Genomic DNA, 8329 nt, shown 5'->3' with positions numbered 1-8329 from the left:
TCCCCTCTCAGAGTTGTTCCAATTAAGACTCCCTCGGCCCTGCGGTGAGGTTGCGTGGCATTTGGCTGAACAGACTGGCTCTTCAATGGGTCAGTACTTGGTCAGACAGTTCTACCTTTACAGGTATAGAATAAAAAAGTTGAAGGAAAGAAAATAAATATACACCAGGCAGTTACCGAGCGAGGTGGTGCAGTGGTATCACACTGGACTCGCATTCGGGAGGACGACGGTTCAATCCAGCGTCCGGCCATCCTGATTTAGGTTTTCCGTGATTTCGCTAAATCGCTCCGGGAAAATTCTGGGATAGTTCCTTTGAAAGGGCACGGCCGACTTCCTTCCCCATCCTTCCCTAATCCGATGAGACCGATGACCTCGCTGTTTGGTCTCTTCCCCCAAACAATCCAATCCAACCAGGCAGTTAGTTACCACTCTACAATGGCCGAGGAGAACTTGGCTGGAAGGCCGTGGATGTGTGACCATTTAACGCTGCTAGAAGTCCAACAATATTTTATTCATTCGTATCGTGTCTAGACCATGGATTTGCACTTTACGTAATTATCGCAGAAATGCAATTTACACGCACCCTTGTACACATTTCTAGTCAACCTGGAATCCAGTCTGATAGAGTCATACACATACAGCGTTGCACCTTGTTAATTATTCTGATATGAGGTTCTGACACAGAAAAGACGGTTTGTTGACGCAGCTATTTTGATCTGAACATGACACAGAAAGATCAAAAAATTAAGAATGTGCAACTCAGACTGTAGAATAAATAAGAACTGTTTCAAATATCAGTACCGTTTCTGATTCTCTCGGGGCGAATATAAAGGCTATAGCCTTAAGATTTTTGTTGTATGCCTGTGCCCATCATACTCATTACTCGCAGCTTTACCGCCGATTTCAGTAAGAGTTCGGGCACTGTCTGTGCATCCGCACAGAAGAAGAAGGTCAAATGGCCGGTGAGCCTTAACTATATATATATATTAGGTTCAGCGTCCTGTGATGTATACAGCCCGAACTGCAGCTTTCGGTACACCGTACAGCCACCTGGTGCGTTGAGGTTGTTGTCAGGTATTTTGATCTCCATAGTTTGCTTTATTACCCTATCCCAGATCGTGTTAGACCTCCTTGCAATGGCGATTTCGTCAATTGCAATTTTATGTTCATTTTTCACAGAAGGTTCAGCTATAGCTGATTTCTCCGGGCAGTGTAGTAACAGACATCTCTCACCTTATACCCACCATGTAGTGTAATAAGAGACACCTCTCACCTTATACCTACCATGTAGTGTACTAACAAACACCTCTCACCTTATACCCACCGCGTAGTGTAGTAACAGACACCTCTCGCCTTATATCCACTGTGTTGTCTCGTGTGCAAGCTCTACACGACGTAACATTATCCACACTCAGACGATATTTTGCTAACGCTGAGAGCTCCGAGGTCAACCTTATCGGTCACAGGCCTCTCGGTGTACTTTAGTTCGGAGACCGAAGACGACCCAATATTTTTCTTCAGGAGCACTGGACCATACAACGGAAAGAAGGTACTTTCCACCTCGGCGATGTTCTGCTTGCAGATATATTTGGGATATTTGTTGGTGGTTGTGACGGAAGTCTTCTGGTAGGTGGCTCAGTTCTCGTGGAAAATCTTCTGTATTAGAGGCAGCTTCCATTCGATGAACCCGACTCAAAAGCACACTTTTCTAAGGAAGTCTTATAAAAGGAAAGATATAGTATACTGTGCTTAAAAAAAAACATTCAACCTCTTTGACAAGACTATACCTTTTACACGAATGAAGGTACAAAGGAAGGGTAAATTTTGGTTTGCGCGTAAAGTTTTTGTTTATCAAAACAATCACACAATTTTACAAGGGTATTTCTTTTACACGCTTGCGTATACAACCTTGGCGTACATTTTAACAATTACATTTAGGATCAAGGATCTCATTTACCTTTCAGAAATCTTCGATATTCCCTCCATTGGACACACGACAAACATCAGACTATTTGCATAATTGTGCGTGCTTGTCTGGTGTTACTGCTATCACTGCTGTTAGTATGTGTCATCGAACTACACCGAAATTTGTTGGAAGGCGTGGCCCACATACGGAATCTTTCACAAACGCGCAGGAAAAAATAACCCACATGCCGTGAGATCAAGCGACCTTGGAGGTTAATGGTGCAACTCGAGTTTCGTAGGTCCCTTACGACCGATACATCATAAAGGCAGCTCATTGTTAGGAACTGATTTCAAGTAGAAGAATTAGTCTTGTGAAGTTAATCTTTCTGAGGTATCCTGAAGCTGAATACCGAAGCAAATTGCTCTTGAAAGATATATATGAAAGAAATGACAGAGGCAATTATACGAATAATACTCTTCGTTTCGATAGCCGATGGTGGGGAGTGATATTAACTATCAAGACAGTACTGTAAGTCGCAGCGGTTAGACGACAGAACTTCCTTCCCAAACAAGTCTTTCAAAAGTATGCTCGTTATCGAACTCATTATCAGTAGTGGTCACTGGCCTTCTGATCTGCCACATACTTGAGCAAATATTATCATGTTGGTGAAAAGCAGATATCAGACTTCGAAACTGCATGAGCTGAATATTCCGAAAGCTGCCTTGATGGCGTCGTTGTATCGTAAGATGGCGTGACGTAGGCTTTAATCTGGTTGCCCTTTAAGAAAAGTAAATGAAAGAGGTGAAAGAATATGAATAAAAGCAGAAGAAAGTATTACGAACACCAAGATACCATAGTTAATGCACAGTTACTGATCAACTCATTATAGCTGACAGCTTTGGACGACACTGTAAAATCCGCCACGAGTCAAATGGTGTAACCTTTCCCGTGACTTTTGGCCATGCTGGAAAGCTAGTAACTGACTCAGTTCTTTAGTAGGAGATCGACTGCAGTATTTTCCACGTTTTGGGGAACTATTATCCTCTGAAAACATTCCACAAAAGCATCGTCTCCCCATCCCTCATAGTGATCCATCAACATCTGAAGCTGTTCACGTCCCTTATATAGCCCACCAGACCTGGTAACAACATTAAACACGAACAACGCTTATCCTCTCTAGTGGCCATTCTACCTGTAACTCTAATCATTTACGTACTCGCGGATGATGTGCATATGTACGAAGTTACATTGAGATCCGATCATGTCTTCTGAGTGATTCACATTGTGTTGTCAGACACTATAGTAAGCTTGTCTACCTTCTCTTAGTAATGTACTACAAATCCACAAAATTTAATCAAGCAAGTGAATAAGCTGGCTCCAGAAGACAATACATCTTATACTTAATTACAGATTAGAACACTGAATGTGAATTATCTCAGCCTGGGATTCGTAGATTTTGAGCGAAACTTATGACTCAACTGCAACATAATCTACATAGACAAACCTTACGAAACAGGTACAGACTCAGCCTCTATTAGTACATACGTATGTCAATGCTAGACCTTTCAGTACACTTCATCACGACAGTGAGAAATTTAGACTTGAAAGAGAAATCAGGCAAGAAAACTGTAAATTAAAACTAATCTCAGCAGGGTCTACAAGACTTTTTAGATCCTTAAATCAAAGAAATAAAAATAATGAAATATATCTGCACCTTCTTTGTTTTGTTGATGACAAGTGCTGTTTGTATCTAATGCAGAAAAAATTCACCAATGAATGGAGATAAGTACTTGTATGAGAAAAGTTTGGAAACAGGCCCAAAAACTAATTGCAATAAGAGTAACATACAAAAAATACGTTGATAATAAAACACTACAACTTAACGATGAGTTCCTAAAACTAGTCGCAGAGTTTTCGTATTCATGCAGTTGAAGACAAGAAATGAATGTTCAGGAAAAGAAATGAACAGAACAATAAAATGCCTGAATAGCGCTGAGTAAACTAAGCAGACTTTTCAAAACTAAGCTTCCAGATTGGCTGAAAAGGAAAGTATATAATTAGTGTGAAATACAACTTTGATTCATGGCAGTCAGTCACAGTTTTTCATTGCTAAAACCATTAAAACTTGCAAGTTGCTCGTCAAGCAAGAGTTGCACAACTTGGGAGGGGCAGGAAAACAAAACAGTGTGTATGGGAACAGACTGAGGACGAAGACACAGCGGGTGTTTCACAGTTCATGTTACACACTTCTAGGGGTTTGCAGAGGGGACTTCGTAGACCAAGTTTTGCACAGAAACCCATGTCCGGAAACGTCATCCAACGACGCTACAGAGCTTCAAAGTTATAGGAGTCAACGCCTGTTAATGTACGTATGTACAGGGCGATTCCGTGATGATGTTGCAAACTTTCATGGATGATGGAGAAGGATAAATGTATCAATCTGAGGTAAGGGTACCTGGTTCGGAAACGAACGTGTCGAAAGTTACAAGCGAACATCATTCTCATACCTTTGAAATATCATCGGTACTGTTGTTGCTAAGATTGTAGGGTAGGCAACTTTCAGAGGTCGTAGTATAGACAAAAACATGAAAAAATCTCCAGTAAACACGGTCTCTAAAATGCATACCTGAGGATTATGAGCACTTGTTCATCTTCGTTAGTGTGAGACACAATTGTTGATATGTCTTAAGGTATGCATTTAGGATCCCGTTTCCTCGACTTTCTTCATGTTTTGGTTCATACTACCAGCTCTGAAAGTTGCCTACCCTACAATCGCAGCAACAACAGTAACGGCAAATTTATTACACTGTCAGACGTATCAAAATGATTTTGGCTTGTAACTTGCGACTAGTTCTTTCCTAATCAGGACCTCTTAAATGAAACTGATACGTTTATCCGTCTGCATGATCCTTCAAAGTCTTTAACGTTATCACGGAATCATCCTTTGTATACACTGGGTCCAAAATTAAAGCAGCAAACCAAAATTTTGCAACGTTGTGTTTACTTTGCCACAAAACGGTATAATCAGATGATAGTTAAATAGGAATATAAGGAATGCAATATAAAGGATACAAATGTACACATTAGAGAAGAACGTTCTTCGTTTTTTCTTTTTCTTCAACTTAACGGATTTGCATACACATTACGACAAATGGTTAATGCTCTCAGTACGGTCTGCGACAAACTCTGGCAGCAATAAAGGCCTGACAAACGACGGGCCGTTCTGTAAATGATGTACCAGTCTCATGTTGAGGCAATAACGCCCATTTTTCCTGCAACGCTGCTCGCAAGTCTTAGAGAGTGGTTGGTGGATACTGACGTGATGCAACCCGAGTCCCTAGTGCATGCCAGACGTGTTCTGTAGGATTCAAATAGACAGAGCAAGCAGGGAACGCCATGCCTGCAATATCTTCCGCTTCCTGGAAACCATCAACCACCCGCGCTCGATGTTCTTGTGGTCACCATAATTCCAGAACACACCATTACGGATCATCCTCGATATCAGTCTCTTTCCTCGATGGTTGGGTCCCGAAACAGTGTTCAACGTTCCCTCCAGATGAGAATCCGTACAGGATCACTGTGTCGACCAAATCGGGACTCACCTGTGAGAAGATCATTGGTCCATCGTACGAGCGTCCAGGTGGCATGTTGACGGCTCCAGTCTAGACGTTCCCTTCTGTGAAGACGCGTCAGAGGTACACTTACGGTGGGTCTCCGACAGTAAAGGTCACTCTTCAAATGGTTCAAATGGCTCTGAGCACTACGGGACTTAACTTCTGAGGTCATCAGTCCCCTAGAACTTAGAACTACTTAAACCTAACTTACCTAAGGACGTCACACACATCCATGCCCGAGGCATGGCAGACTGTAGCGCCTAGAACCGTTCGGCCACTCCGGCCGGCAAAGGTCACTCTTCCGAAACCATCTGCACACCGTTTACCTCGCTACAACATGTTCAATGGATGCTGCGAGGTCAGATACTTGTTGCCACCTGTATAAAAGCCTTGCCCTTACAGCCAAATAAAGGTTCTTTATTTCTGATGCTACACGTGGTCATCCCCGCCCTGGTCTTCGGGATGCAGTTTCGGTCTCTACAAACTGTCACCATATCCTAAAAACAACAAAACGATTTACATTAAGCCATCGGACCACATCAATTTGCGACTGTCCTGCTTCCATTCTTCCCATGGCTCTTCACCACAGAGAGCCTGGTAGGCGTCTTCTCTGAGCCATACCGCACCGTCTGTGACTGTGTACACAGCGATTGTCGATGCGGGACCACCCGGCAAATACTATCCCGTTTGACAGGTGCGCTGACGTTTTCGCTGGCGTGGTTGTCCGTTGACCAGAATGGCATCTTCCATGCAGGACACGATCTTAAGGACATCTGTTTACAGTTTGTATGATTATATCGTGATATCGCGAATTACGCACAAGACGCATAGTGATTTGCTGCGTTAATTTAGGACACCAGTGTACATACCTTTACAAGCGCCGGCGCTTATAGCTTTCAAGACCCGTAGCGTCGTTGGATGACGTTTCTGGACATGGCTTCCTACGTAAAACCTGATCTACTGAGTCCCCTCTACAACCTCTCGTAGTTCGTAATATGAGTTGTGAAACACCCTTTATATACGACCGTAATGAAAATGAAATTGAGATAGACAGTTCACGCAGCAGGGCAAGTGGATGTGATGTGGAAATGGAAACCTGTGATCGACCCTAAAGTGGGTTTCAACGTCACAGCAATTTTTCTGAGCATGGCGCTACTGAAAGCGATAGGTAATTGCATTCCTCCGGTCTGTGAACTGACTTATACATCTAGTTATAGGGGAGGACTTACTGTTTAATGCGTGCCGCAGCTTGGCGTTTCTCACATTAAATACATTAAATATCAATGCCAGAGATAAAAGAAGTGGCGACTAACAGATAAAAGCTATGGGACTGGACCGGGATCGAACCCAAACTATTGTATGTCTAGTCTATCGCTTAACGACTGAGCCACCAAATCATCGATACGGACCAAAACAGGTGTTAACTGCATTCCAATAGATAACAAAAGCACGAGACTACGACCTGTTAGATGACAAGTATTTGGCATTAGGAAGGAACTACATGGGTGTAGAATTCATAGAGGAGATAGGGAAGATCCCACGGAGGGCAGCGCGCTTCGTTACAGGATCATTTAGCAATCGTGAAAGCGTTACGGAGGTAATAAACTCTACTGGAAGACTCTGCAAGAGAGACCCTCAGTACCTCGGTGCGGGCTTTTGATGAAGTTTCGAGAACATACCTTCACCGAAGAGTCAACCAGTATATTGCTCCCCCCTACGTATATCTCGCGAAGAGACCATGAGGATAAAATCAGAGAGATTAGAGCCCACGCAGAGGCATACCGAGAATCTTTCTTTCCACAAACAGTACGAGACTGGAATAAGGGAGAACCGATAGAGGTACTCAAGGTACCCTCCGCCACACACCGACAGGTGGCTTGCGGAGTATGGATGTAGATGTTGATAACGGAGACCACAACATTGGCGGAAGCCTGGAATAGCTTCCATCCAACCAATGATGTCAAATGACCGAAAGTAGAGGTGACGATCTATGGTCCAATGCAGAAAGCTGGCCAAGTTAATTCGTCAACTGTGAGTGGCTAGACGTTTGTCATTTTGTCCAGAGTTGACCCAGATCGTACATAGCACTGAATTGTAATCATCCTAATAGGCCGGCCGAAGTGGCCGTGCGGCTAAAGGCGCTGCAGTCTGGAACCGCAAGATCGCTACGGTCGCAGGTTCGAATCCTGCCTCGGGCATGGATGTTTGTGATGTCCTTAGGTTAGTTAGGTTTAACTAGTTCTAAGTTCTAGGGGACTAATGACCTCAGCAGTTGAGTCCCATAGTGCTCAGAGCCATTTGAACCAGCCATCCTAATATATACATGAATTGCTTTAAAAATATCATGGGAAACCTTCTCGGAGTTCCTACTGCTGAATATGCATTCGTGTTCTCAAGCATGGCCACATTGTAGTTTGTTGAACCAAGCTAAACAAGTTTCACGCTACACTGATTGTCATCTTTGCGCCATTGGCTCCCTGACAAGCACACTCCTACAACTATGAGGATATTTGCACACCTTATAATTAAACATACCTGCCATAGCGTACTAAGGATTTATTAATCTTCTCTAAATCCCTCTCGACACTGAACAGTGACTTTGGCGATCCCATAAACCAATTAAAGGAACTTGGCTGGGGAGAAACTAATGCAGACAGAAATCTGGACATACATTGACCTTCTAATCAAGGGCGCACGTAGACACAACAATAGTCCATACGCTTTTGTTTTAGGACTCCCCGTGTTGGGCGTGAGGCACCTTCAAGCACTGCTGCTATGCGTCACCCACGTGCTGATCTTCAGCTTGCGC

The sequence above is a fragment of the Schistocerca piceifrons genome, chromosome 1, assembly GCF_021461385.2.
Source record: "Schistocerca piceifrons isolate TAMUIC-IGC-003096 chromosome 1, iqSchPice1.1, whole genome shotgun sequence".
In the NCBI taxonomy this organism is placed as follows: Eukaryota; Metazoa; Arthropoda; class Insecta; order Orthoptera; family Acrididae; genus Schistocerca; species Schistocerca piceifrons.
The sequence above is the reverse complement of the archived record's forward strand: the minus strand, read 5'-3'. Positions refer to the sequence as shown.